General features: G+C 44.8%; 1 long non-coding RNA gene across 1 annotated transcript; it reads right to left on the reverse strand.

The window, feature by feature from the left end:
- Positions 1 to 6027: 6027 nt before the first annotated feature.
- On the reverse strand, positions 6028 to 8067 carry LOC127332286 (uncharacterized). Its single transcript, XR_007870341.2, has 3 exons — positions 7406 to 8067; positions 7227 to 7310; positions 6028 to 6739 (listed from the first exon to the last, which is right to left on the reverse strand). It is a non-coding gene; the product is annotated as an uncharacterized lncRNA (long non-coding RNA).
- Positions 8068 to 14416: the final 6349 nt, after the last annotated feature.

The following is a 14416-nucleotide window of genomic DNA, read 5'->3' on the forward strand; positions in this document are numbered from 1 at the left end:
TTTGATCCCTGCACACACACACAACAAACAAGGCATTATGCCAAGTGGCAAAGCCACTTGGCAGATTAGAGAAAGAAACAGAAAATCGATGGATAATACCAAGGCTCAGCCGAGCTGATCCATCAGCAGCCCAAGTTCCAACCATGGAACACACAAGCAGCTCACAAGGATACATGCATGCCCAACAACACACAGGTCAGGGGAGAGTCACCAAAATGGTGCCAGGCATTGCTGTCGACCAGTAGAGCAAGGAGAGGACCATATATAAACTTTTTCAAGCCCAAACCCTAGCAGCTCATCGGCAGCAGCTCCAAAGGGTAAGAACACTAGAACAGGAAGAACAACACACCACCAGAAACCATCCAGAAACAGTTTCACCAAGAACTGTTGACTGTTGAGCAAGCACAAGATGAAGTAGATCATCACAAGCCACCAGGAGGAGCAGGGCAAGCACAAACCACAATTCAGAAGCAAAACCTCTACACCAACAACCTTTCTAGGAGCTGGAGTGAGGTATAACCAAGAAATCCATGAGCAAGCGACTGTTTTGCTCATAATTAAGCATATGCATCACACACAAGCCAAAGGGTAGGAATACCCTATGTGTATCATCATCTGGTGATGAGCCACTAGCTACTAGCAAAATAGGAGCATGGCCAGTAGAGATAATCCCAGGGAAACAATGATTCAAACCAAGTGTATCACCACTACAGTCAACCAAATGATCCAGCAAGGATTTGATGCACTACCACTCTAGCCAACTCACCTAGCAGCTAGAGGTTCACTAAACCATCAGACATATAGACATATTATGTCTTTTTAATTTTTCAACACCAAAAGCTACTGGAAATCCAAAAGAGGATCAACCAGTAAGCATTCATCAAGCCACAGAGAGGGGAGCCACCTCTGACAACAACTAGGTGCTGTCAGGGTCACCTCAAACCCTAAAACAGATAAGCAAGCCACTACATCATTACCCAGAAGGGTTCAGAGTGAGCTAGAGTCCCCAACCAATGGTTGGCATCCCTCTAGCTCAAGTCATTTAACTAAAAGAATCATAACTGTAGAAACAGTTCATCTCATTTATCCATTTAATCAAGCCAAGTTACACAGATAAATGAAATACCCAAGTCTAGACACTTGCAAATGATCCAGAGGATCACTTCAAGCATCAGCAGATGCTTCATCAAGCAATAGTATGCACAAGCACAAGGATAACCATCAGAGAAGCACAGGCAGAGAAATAGCAAGCAACCTGCAAGCAACTGATGATTCCATGATCATCAGGGCCTGCCAGGGCATGCTAGAGCATGCCAAAGCATGCTAGAGTCTAGCCTAGCATCAATTCATGGACCAGATAAATGAAATAACTAACAGTATTGCCTTCACAAGCATCATCAACCACCAGTACTTGGTGAGGAGCTTGATACACAAGCAACAACATCATATAACATAATTTAGACAAGTGTCTAAGCAAACATGAAGTCTAGGACGATCATAGGATCATTCAAGGCCACAGAAATAAGTAGTTATCACTGCAAGCAACAACAGATGAACATACAGATATAAATTCACCTTTTATAATTGTATCCAGAAGCACATCAAAAAGAATGGATGCACTATGACACAATGAAGCATAGCATGTGATCAACAAGCATACTAGCACTTGCACAAGCAAGAAGTGCTCACTACAATTAGCCAGAATCATTCCATAGACATACACATGAAGAGATAAATAACAGGATAGCAACTAGAACAGCATGGCAGAGCCAGGAGCACCACAACAGCAGTAGTAACACATATATGAGCATAGATATAGGAGCAGCAGTAGCAGCAGCAGTAGAACACCATAGCAAAAATGAGCATGGCGGCACATCAGCAGCAACCATGGCAGTAGCAAGGCAGGGCTAATCACACACCAGCAGTAGCCATAGCAAGAGCATAGGCTGGCCATGAACACAACAGCGGAGGAGCAAGTGCTGGTGTACTGGCAAAGCCAGCACGCCAAGGAGATGGATGCCAGAGCATCCAGAGGAAGAAGAAGAAGAGGAAGAATAGGTAAGAGAGAGGGAGGCGAACATACCTGGGCAAGCAGATGGCAGTCGCAGCCATGGCGGCCACAGCGGCACATGACGGGTGCACGGCGGCGCTAGGCCAAGTCAAACCAGGCCACAACCAGCACCGCAATGCCCAGCACCACCACGATGTGGAGCACGGAGGTGCCACCACATCAGGAACGCCGGTGGGTGGCGGATCACCGCGGATCCGCAAACCCTCGGTTGCAGAAGGGGGTCGGCAGCGAGCGGAGAGGGCACGATCTCCAGATCAAGGCCGGTAGAAGTGAGTGGCGTCGTGGGGCGACTCGATTGCGCCCCACGGTGAGGGCCAGTACCGCTAGAGTCAGCCGAAATCGGCCGGCGACGGCGAGGGCGACGCGAGCGTCGCCAGAAAGAAGTTAGGGTTAGGGTTTCAGTCGCGCGAGAAAGAGAGAGGTGAGGCTGGTCGAGCCGGACCTGGTGGGTCGGTTTGACCTAACCCATTGGGTTACACCGACAGGTGGGCCCAGGGGTAATTTGGTCATTTCCAAATTCTCCTTTAAACTGAAACTTTAACCAAATTTTAAAAATTGAATATAGTTCTAAAAAAATAGAGAAAAATATGTAAACCACTTAAAATTTTATTCTCTATCCAAATAAAATATGAAATAGAATTTTTGAGACAATAAAATTTGAACCATTATTTAATTCAAAGAAAAATGGATTAATAAAGAATCATTAAAATAAGACCATATTTTTAATAATTAAATAAGTCCATAAATTAAAAAGGACTTCAAAATTACTTGGCAATATTGTAAGTTAATATTTTCACTCTTAAGGAGAAATCATAAATTGTTCTTATTCAACACCTCCGACATGAAATATCAAAACATCGGGAAGGGGGGAACCAAACCCTAAAAATGGAAAGCATGCATATTTGAATCTTTAACCATTGCCCTTATCGGACAATGATGCTATCTTTCAGAAACATAGGACAAAGGTCAGTCCACACCATCCAACTGCAATACTTTGCAGTCTTCAGGCAAGTTCATGGCTTGCTCATGTCATTTGAGTATTTTTACCAAATTACTTGCAAAGTACTATACTTATCACTCTTGCATGAAAAGCAAAAGTATTACTTTCATAACTATGAATATGACTATGTGGTTGGCAATGAAACCATGGAATGTGTTGACATGGTGGAGGTTCCATTGCAATGGGTTTATATCCATCTAGGATTAAACAACAAATGTCGTCCAGTGATTCTTGTGCCGTAAAACTTGTGTTAACCATAAGATCTGGAGTGGGACGGAGTAGTCAATTGTATTTCCACCTCTCGTTCATCAACGGATGCGCTTACCGTAGACACTTGATCCCGAGGGACAAGCGGTAAGGTGGGGAACCCATTAAACTCCCCACGGTAATGCGGTCTATGATGGGTTGCATCTACCGGCGAAGGAATTTATGGTAGAGCCCTGAATTGTTGTCATGGTCGGGGGCCATCCTTAATTGGTATAAGTACACCGGCGAGGACCCAGGGTCGGGGATTGCAACAAAGGGTGGGTGTTCGAGGTAGCGGAGGAATATGATTTGCTAAGACCTTATACCGGGCCTCACACCAAAGGAAGTGTGGACGGGAAAGCTGCCCGGTTGGCACCAAGGATAAGATCTCTTATGGGTAAAGCAACACACCTCTGCAGAGTGTAATGAATCGAACCTGTCACTCCCTGTTCCGGGTTTGGAACTGTGAACGCTGCCGGAAAGGTACTCCATGAAGTTCTAGTAAACCGGTGAAGGCTGACGGACATAGTTCTTCTATATAAAAGCAACCTCTTGAAGAAATGATTATCAAAACCTGCATTGGTATTAGACTTTCTGGTCTGATATCGTAGCTAGTGCATTAAACACCTCTTTTGTATAATGAACTTGTTGAGTACACTCGTACTCATACCACTCTTAAATTCCCTGCTTAGATTGTCTGAATCGACTTGAGGAGGACACCGACAACCAAGAAGGAGCGGAAGAAATCTGCTATGAAGAACCAGAACTCTCTGGAGGTGTAGAAGGAGTGGATTATCTCATCGTCTACGGAACCGGGGAGGGTTCCGGAGGAGAACAAGCGTAGACTTATATGATAGTAGTAGTAGCCGAGCAGTACGAACACTTTGTACTTAACTGCTCGATGAGAATAAATGTATAACTTACTAAGACTTCTATATTGTAAGTTGAGTCGGGTTCACCTCGAACCCAGGAGTATTCCTCTTAGGACCCAAGAGGAACTCCGAGATGATATGTATATATGGCTTTTGATAATAAATGAATGAGTTATGGACCTGCTATGTTCTGTTGTACTACTCTGAGGGATGTAATATTTGAGGATTGGTACTTTGTGAATGTTATATCAACGACTGGCATACTACAACATGCAGTGGTATGCAGGGTCACCACATGGAGTCCACTATGGATTCCACCTTCCCTCTTGGTTGGCTGGTTAGGGTTGGTGGAGTCCCAGTCCAACTGGGACTTCACCTTCCATGGTGATTTCCTCCGGAAGGTTCTAGAACATTCTAGCGCCTTCCATAAATGCACCGGATCATTTCCAAACTTGGAAAGTGACTTCCTATATATGAATCTTATTCTCCGGACCATTCCGGACCTCCTCGTGATGTCCTGGATCTCATCCGAGACTCCGAACAACATTCGAACTCCATTCCATATTCCATATCTACTTAAAACGACATCAAACCTTAAGTGTGTCACCCTACGGTTCGTGAACTATGTAGACATGGTCGAGACTCCTCTCCGACCAATAACCAATAGCGGGATCTGGAGATCCATATTGGCTCCCACACATTCAACGATAACTTAGTGATCGACTGAACCATTTACATACGATACCGATTCCATTTGTCACGTGATATGTGACGCCCCCAAACCGGTATCCTGAAGATTCCAGCGATCCCGCCGAAATCCGCACGATATCGATTCAGAGACGCCCTCCGACACGACGTGCGCGACAAATCACACACGTGATGCCAGAGGAATTAACACGAGCGGTAACATTACAACAGGATTACAATAGAGCCCACAAGAAACATATATTACAACAACGACTCCAATGAGTCAAGATACAAATATACAATACAAAGATCCAACTCATACAGAAGATCGAATACGTCCGAGTACGGACAAGATACAAATTGGACTTAGAGTCCTGAAGATAACCAGTGGCGTCCATAACCCTGCCCAGGCCAAGCCGGAAGGCTAACGTTGCTAACGTCGTCTTCATCGAACATATCTTCATACCTGCCCGGTTATATCCCGTAGAAGCAGCAATAAGTACGGGTTCGTACTTAACAAGACTTCAAGACGTATAAGCATTCGTCAACCAGTCGTCCTTTGTACTTGAGGCACACAGGGGACTTAGAGGACGCAAGAGGAACGTCATAGGCAATATGGTGGGGTTAAGGGGCAGCGCGCAAGCACTAAAAAAAACTATAGAGACACTCTACAACATTCGTCTAATCAGAGAAGGTGAGAGAGCGCACAACTAACAGTTCTATACTCTGCAAATATAACACAGCCGATGTGTTCCCCCCTCGCAAGGAGGTACTTAAAAAGGCACTCACACTATTGACAAGTTTTAACCAGTTATTATTTAAGTTATTCTATCTTACTATGCAAGTTATTATTATTGAAACAACAGGTGTATGTTGTCTATGATCGAGTCATACAACTCCAAGTCGTCCATAACCGCGGACGCGGCTTATCGATAAGATTGTAACCCTGCAGGGGTGCCCAAATGTTCCCACACGCACGATCAACCCACTTACGACAGGTGGATATCACGACACGCACTCTCCTTCACTACAACAATGTCCAGGAAGCCACCTAACTAAGTTAACCCGTTTCGGAGCCCGATCGAAACTCCGACGCGGACTTAGCTGTTTGCGTCTACGGCTTTCGGATGGAAACAAGGTGCAGTGGTGAATCCATCTTCAGCAATACGTACCGCATCCTACGAGCGTGCAAGAGACAACGGGGTTACAAGGCAACATGGCTTCCCCAAGAGTAACATCATATCATCTGACCACAAAGAAACAAGCTTGCACGCCCGGGAGAAACAAAACAAACATCCAAACTAGTTGTGGCCACTAGACAAAGCTGTAGATTCTGGAAGTGGTCAAGGGGAGACCCGGTAAGCATACCCACGTGTGGTTAGAGCGCTCAGTCTCGGAACAGATAACAAGAACTCGGGTCCTAGGTTATTTAGGAAACACAAGTGAGCCGTCACAAAACGAGCAGCTGACCCACCGATGCCTCCGCTAAACAATTATCAACAACTAAAGTAACCATGATTCTTCCCAACATATGACCCGATAAGATAGCAGTAACGGTAACAAGATATAAGCACTAGCATGCACTACGACTTCGCAAGGGCAGACTCGATAACCAAACAATAGCCGTAGGAGGTGGTGGTGGCAATATGGGCTGCTTGAGGTAACAAGTGGAAGGGACACGTGACAAGAATGCAACTCAAGGATAGCATGAGGGAGAAGGCAAAATAAAATAGGTGAGCGACTCCTGCAGGGGCAGGAGTATAGTGGAAATGCCTGCCTGTTAAAACTTGCCGAGAAACATCCGGAGAACTTGTCGTATCTCAGCACACCACTTCACGATCCTATCCGGGAAGAAGCAAAGCGCTACAACAACCAACAGATGCACATCTTACTACTACGGCAAAAGAATCAGCATGATCATGATATGATATGCATGGCATGGCAAACATGATGCGGTGATGCAACTTATCCATATTAATCGGAGTCAGAACCCCGGACAAACAAATTAGGTTAAGGTTTCATTTCCTACCGACAAATTTAATGGTTGATTAGCATGGCATAACATCGCAAGGGTGGGCTACTTCAAATTTAAACGGAGCGGGGAAAACCATAGTTGGAAATCCAAAATACTCCGCATATATGTTAGGTGATTATGCAAAACTACCACAACGTGTCATGATGCGTGATGCAAACAGATGTATGGATGACATATTTATGATCCTCATATTTTTCTGATCAAAATTCATATAGAACACATTTTATTTCGATGAACGGTTTGAAAGATATGATTTAAACAAGATTTGCAAAAAGGGATAGAATAAACAGAGGAACGAGCTGGTACGGGCCGGACCTGAGCGGCGGATGGTGGTCTACCGCACACTGGGTGGCGAAAGAGCTGGTGCGCAAGTGGGCTGAGGCCCAGTAGGCACCGGATCTAGCAAGAACAGAAAGCAAAACAAAAATGTTGGTTATTTGCCTAAACCAGGAATTGAACTCGGGATCTGTTGGACAGAAGAAACAAGAACGAACCACTGGGCTGCGGATCAGATCTTGTCAGATTACTGGTGCACTCGAATAAGAAGAAGTGGGAAGCGGGGACGAGCTTGAGAGCAGCAGCCATGGCGGAAAGATCCAGTGGCGACTCAATCCGGCGATTCAACGCGGATCGGGAAGGGGAACTTGGCGTCGGGGATGCGGGAGAACACAAGGAAGCCGGAGGTGTCCTTGGTTTGGACGGAGGAGGATGAGGGCGGCCGGAATCAACGCCGGAGTGTGGCGGACATGGAGGAGAAACGGCGACCTTGCGCTCGAATTACGGGGTATTGACTCGATTCCTTGCACCAAGATGTAGAGCTCGACGAGGCGGATCTCCTGGTGTCTTCGGTTCGTCGAGGGGCGGCCGGTAACGGCGGTACCATGGAGGGGAAGGTGCGGTGGTGCTCAGACGTGCAAGAAGAAGAGAAAAAAATGAGGGAAGGAAGGGGCTCTGGTGGCGGCGCGAGGGAGGGAGAAGGGCTAGGGGTTTGTGGGGATCTGCAGAGGGATTTAAAGGGGGGATGAGCAGGTGGGTGAGGCAACCATGTGCGGTGGTGGTCACGCCACCGTGCGTGAAGAAGAAAGCGACAGGAGGAGCCTCTCCTCCTCGCGAAGGGGTACGGGCCGGTGGAGGAAGGTGGGTTGGGCCAGAGCTGGGCCAGTAAGGAAGAAAGGGAGGAGATGGAAGATGGGCCGCCGGTGGAAGAGAAAGGAAAGCCAGAAGGAGGGTGGCCTGGTTCGGGTTGGGCTGCTGCCAGGCCTGGCCGGTTGGCTGGGTCTCTCTCCCCTCTTTTTAAAACTTTTTGTTTTATTATTTTCTATTTGTTTCCAAACCTTTTAAAAATAGTTTTTAGACCAGAAAAATAAGCACAAAAATAGTGTTTAATTTTGGGATAAAAGAGAGTAGATAACTTTTGCAATAAGAATAGAGTTTAATAAAAATAATTTTGGGGTTTAAAATATGCATGATGATATGATGCATATGCGATGCTGATGCATAAAAGAAAAAGAACAAACAAATCTAGTAGGGGTACTACCCTGGGCCGTTACAGCCGACACCACTAACAAGGGATCGCGCCCCGAGATCCCACGTCAACCTAAGGGGGGAGAGAGGTGAACTATTGGGTCTTCAGGCGATGTGTCGAACTCCTCGACACCACTAACAAGAATTGTTGCTCTATGTTGATTGGGCGACACCACTAACAAGACTTGTTGTTCCGATGACGATGATGACTCCGGAGAAACAAAGAAAGGCGTAACAGTCACACGGATCCACCAATTCATCGTAACAAGAGCGAATAATAAGAGTAGTCGGTATGGTGATCAGCCCATCCCGCACTCAAAGTACTCTGCACATGAATAGGAGAGTCGTGTAACAGCTCCCAGAATTCTGATTAACGATATCGACAAGCATTGTCAGCGAAGATTCGACGGAGCCAAAGAACAAAGAATTGTAGAAAGATCAGAGAGGCATAGATGACATCAATGGAGAAGACGAAGGTTAGCCGCCGATGATGTTCTTCTGTCAGAAATCTTCAGAGATCGGTCCTAATAGGTGAAGGTATAGATCGTCCAACCCACGTCGGAACCTAAGCCTCGGAGAAGCAGATAAGGTCAGATTCAAAACTCGCAAAGATAAGAGGAGCAAGAATAGAGATAAGGAGAAAATCAGAACTAATCAGATCTATCCAACGAATTTTTAGAAAATAGTTTTGACACTCTAACTGAACGACCGTTGGCAAGGCTATCCTACAAGCTGGACTAGTGGGGTACCGCAACCTGAGGCTCTGATACCAACTTGTGACGCCCCCAAACCGGTATCCTGAAGATTCCAGCGATCCCGCCGAAATCCGCACGATATCAAATCACACACGTGATGCCAGAGGAATTAACACGAGCGGTAACATTACAACAGGATTACAATAGAGCCCACAAGAAACATATATTACAAGAACGACTCCAACGAGTCAAGATACAAATATACAATACAAAGATCCAACTCATACAGAAGATCGAATACGTCCGAGTACGGACAAGATACAAATTGGACTAAGAGTCCTGAAGATAACCAGTGGCGTCCATAACCCTGCCCAGGCCAAGCCGGAAGGCTAACCTTGCTAACGTCGTCTTCATCGAACATATCTTCATACCTGCCCGGTTATATCCCGTAGAAGCAGCAATAAGTACGGGTTCGTACTTAACAAGACTTCAAGACGTATAAGCATTCGTCAACCAGTCGTCCTTTGTACTTGAGGCACGCATGGGACTTAGAGGACGCAAGAGGAACGTCATAGGCAATATGGTGGGGTTAAGCGGCAGTGCGCAAGCACTAAAAAAAACTATAGAGACACTCTACAACATTCGTCTAATCAGAGAAGGTGAGAGAGCGCACAACTAACCGTTCTATACTCTGCAAACATAACACAGCCGATGTGTTCCCCCCTCGCAAGGAGGTACTTACAAAGGCACTCACACTGTTGACAAGTTTTAACCAGTTATTATTTAAGTTATTCTATCTTACTATGCAAGTTATTATTATTGAAACAACATGTGTATGTTGTCTATGATCGAGTCATACAACTCCAAGTCGTCCATAACCACGGACGCGGCTTATCGATAAGATTGTAACCCTGCAGGGGTGCCCAAATGTGCCCACACGCACGATCAACCCACTTACGATAGGTGGATATCACGATACGCACTCTCCTTCACTACAACAATGTCCAGGAAGCCACCTAACTAAGTTAACCCGTTTCGGAGCCCGATCGAAACTCCGACGCGGACTTAGCTGTTTGCGTCTACGGCTTTCGGATGGAAACAGTGCCCGCAGGGTGAATCCATCTTCAGCAATACGTACCGCATCTTACGAGCGTGCAAGAGACAATGGGGTTACAAGGCAACATGGCTTCCCCAAGAGTAACATCATATCATCTGACCACAAAGAAACAAGCTTGCACGCCCGGGAGAAACAAAACAAACATCCAAACTAGTTGTGGCCACTGGACAAAGCTGTAGATTCCGGCAGTGGTCGAAGGGAGACCCGGTAAGCATACCCACGTGTGGTTAGAGCGCTCAGTCTCGGAACAGATAACAAGAACTCGGGTCCTAGGTTATTTAGGAAACACAAGTGAGCCGTCACAAAACGAGTAGCTGACTGATACGCGTACAGCACGCGTCCGTTGGGAACCCCAAGAGGAAGGTGTGATGCGTACAGCGGCAAGTTTTCCCTCAGTATGAAACCAAGGTTTATCGAACCAGTAGGAGCCAAGAAGCACGTTGAAGGTTGATGGCGGCGAGATGTAGTGCGGCGCAACACCAGAGATTCCGGCGCCAACGTGGAACCTGCACAACACAACCAAAGTACTTTGCCCCAACGAAACAAATGAGGTTGTCAATCTCACCGGCTTGTCGTAACAAAGGATTAGATGTATAGTGTGGATGATGATTGTTTGCAGAGAACAGTAAAACAAGTATTGCAGTAGATTGTATTTCAGATGTAAAGAATGGACCGGGGTCCACAGTTCACTAGAGGTGTCTCTCCCATAAGATAAATAGCATGTTGGGTGAACAAATTACAGTTGGGCAATTGACAAATAGAGAGGGCATGACCATGCACATACATGATATGATGAGTATTGTGAGATTTAATTGGAAATTACGACAAAGTACATAGACCGCTATCCAGCATGCATCTATGCCTAAAAAGTCCACCTTCAGGTTATCATCCGAACCCCTTCCAGTATTAAGTTGCAAACAACAGACAATTGCATTAAGTATGGTGCGTAATGTAATCAATAACTACATCCTCGGACATAGCATCAATGTTTTATCCCTAGTGGCAACAAAGACATCCATAACCTTAGAGGTTTCTGTCACTCCCTGCATTCACGGAGACATGAACCCACTATCGAGCATAAATACTCCCTCTTGGAGTTACTAGCAAAAACTTGGCCAGAGCCTCTACTAATAACGGAGAGCATGCAAGATCATAAACAACACATAGATATAAATTGATAATCAACATAACATAGTATTCTCTGTTCATCGGATCCCAACAAACACAACATATAGCATTACAGATAGATGATCTTGATCATGTCCGGCAGCTCACAAGATCCGACAATGAAGCATAATGAGGAGAAGACAACCATCTAGCTACTGCTATGGACCCATAGTCCAGGGGTGAACTACTCACTCATCACTCCAGAGGCGACCATGGCGGTGTAGAGTCCTCCGGGAGATGAATCCCCTCTCCGGCAGGGTGCCGGAGGCGATCTCCTGAATCCCCCGAGATGGGATTGGCGGCGGCGGCGTCTCTGGAAGGTTTTCCGTATCGTGGCTCTCGCATCGGGGTTTCGCGACGAAGGCTATTTGTAGGCGGAAGGGCAGGTCAAGGGGCGTCGCGAGGGGCCCAGGAGACAGGCCGGCGCGGCCAAGACCTGGGCCGCGCCGCCCTACCTCCTGGCCACCTCGTGGCCCCACTTCGTTGACTCTCCGGTCTTCTGGAAGCTTCGTGTGAAAATAGGCCCCTGGGCGTTGATTTCGTCCAATTCTGAGAATATTTCCTTACTAGGATTTCTGAAACCAAAAACAGCAGAAACAAAGAATCGGCTCTTCGGCATCTTGTTAATAGGTTAGTTCCAGAAAATGCATAAATATGACATAAAGTATGCATAAAACATGTAGATATCATCAATAATGTGGCATGGAACATAAGAAATTATCGATACGTCGGAGACGTATCAGCATCCCCAAGCTTAGTTTCTCGTCGTCCAGGTAAACGATAACAAAGATAATTTCTGGAGTGACATGCCATCATAACCTTGATCATACTATTGTAAGCATAAGTAATGAATGCAGCGATCCAAACAATGTAAATGACGTGAGTAAACAAATGAATCATATAGCAAAGACTTTTCATGAATAGTACTTCAAGACAAGCATCAATAAGTCTTGCATAAAAGTTAACTCATAAAGCAATAATTCATAGTAGAGGCATTGAAGCAACACAAAGGAAGATTAAGTTTCAGCGGTTGCTTTCAACTTATAACATGTATATCTCATGGATATTGTCAATGTAAAGTAATATAACAAGTGCAATATGCAAGTATGTAGGAATCAATGCACAGTTCACACAAGTGTTTGCTTCTTGAGGTGGAGAGAGATAGGTGAACTGACTCAACATAAAAGTAAAAGAATGGTCCTTCAAAGAGGAAAGCATCGATTGCTATATTTGTGCTAGAGCTTTGGTTTTGAAAACATATAGAGAGCAATAAAAGTAAAATTTTGAGAGGTGTTTGTTGTTGTCAACGAATGGTAGTGGGCACTCTAACCCCCTTGCCATACAAACCTTCAAAGAGCGGCTCCCATTTTATTTTATTTTTGTGTGGTACTCCTTCCAACTTTTCTTTCACAAACCATGGCTAACCGAATCCTTCGGGTGCCTGCCAACAATCTCATACCATGAAGGAGTGCCTTTTTATTTTAGTTTTATTATGATGACACTCCTCCCCACCTTTGCTTTCTCAAGCCATGGCTAACCGAATCCTTCGGGTGCCGTCCAACAATCACATACCATGGAGGAGTGTCTATTTTTGTTAATTAATTTGGGACTGGGAATCCCATTGCCAGCTCTTTTTGCAAAATTATTGGATAAGCGGATGAAGCCACTAGTCCATTGGTGAAAGTTGCCCAACAAGATTGAAAGATAAACACCACATACTTCCTCATGAGCTATAAAACATTGACACAAATCAGAGGTAATAAATTTTGAATTGTTTAAAGGTAGCACTCAAGCAATTTACTTTGGAATGGCGGAGAAATACCATGTAGTAGGTAGGTATGGTGGACACAAATGGCATAGTGGTTGGCTCAAGTATTTGGATGCATGAGAAGTATTCCCTCTCGATACAAGGTTTAGGCTAGCAAGGTTTATTTGAAACAAACACAAGGATGAAGCGGTGCAGCAAAACTCACATAAAAGACATATTGTAAACATTATAAGACTCTACACCGTCTTCCTTGTTGTTCAAACTCAATACTAGAAATTATCTAGACTTTAGAGAGACCAAATATGCAAACCAAATTTTAGCATGCTCTATGTATTTATTCATTAATAGGTGCAAAGTACATGATACAAGAGCTTAATCATGAGCACAACAATTGCCAAGTATCACATTATCCAAGACATTATAGCAATTACTACATGTATCATTTTCCAATTCCAACCATATAACAATTTAACGAAGAAGAAACTTCGCCATGAATACTATGAGTAAAGCCTAAGGACATACTTGTCCATATGCAACAGCGGAGCGTGTCTCTCTCCCACACAAAGAATGCTAGGATCCATTTTATTCAAACAAAACAAAAACAAAAACAAACTGACGCTCCAAGCAAAGTACATAAGATGTGATGGAATAAAAATATAGTTTCAGGGGAGGAACCTGATAATGTTGTCGATGAAGAAGGGGATGCCTTGGGCATCCCCAAGCTTAGACGCTTGAGTCTTCTTGATATATGCAGGGGTGAACCACCGGGGCATCCCCAAGCTTAGAGCTTTCACTCTCCTTGATCATGTTGTATCATCTCCATGTCTTGATCCTTGAAAACTTCCTCCACACCAAACTCAAAAAAACTCATTAGAGGGTTAGTGCACAATCAAAATATACATGTTCAGAGGTGACATAATCATTCTTAACACTTCTGGACATTGCACAAAGCTACTGAAAGTCAATGGAATCGAAATATCCATCGAACATATCAAAACAGGCAATGCGAAATAAAAGACAGAATCTGTCAAATCAGAACAGTTCGTAATGACGAATTTTATTGAGGCACCAGACTTGCTCAAATGAAAATGCTCAAATTTAATGAAAGTTGCGTACATATCTGAGGATCATTCAAGTAAATTGGCATAATTTTCTGAGTTACCTACAGAGAATTTTTCCCAGATTCGTGACAGCAAAGAAATCTGTTTCTGCGCAGTAATCCAAATCTAGTATG

This window comes from Lolium perenne, chromosome 4 (genome assembly GCF_019359855.2).
Source record: "Lolium perenne isolate Kyuss_39 chromosome 4, Kyuss_2.0, whole genome shotgun sequence".
NCBI classification, from domain to species: Eukaryota; Viridiplantae; Streptophyta; class Magnoliopsida; order Poales; family Poaceae; genus Lolium; species Lolium perenne.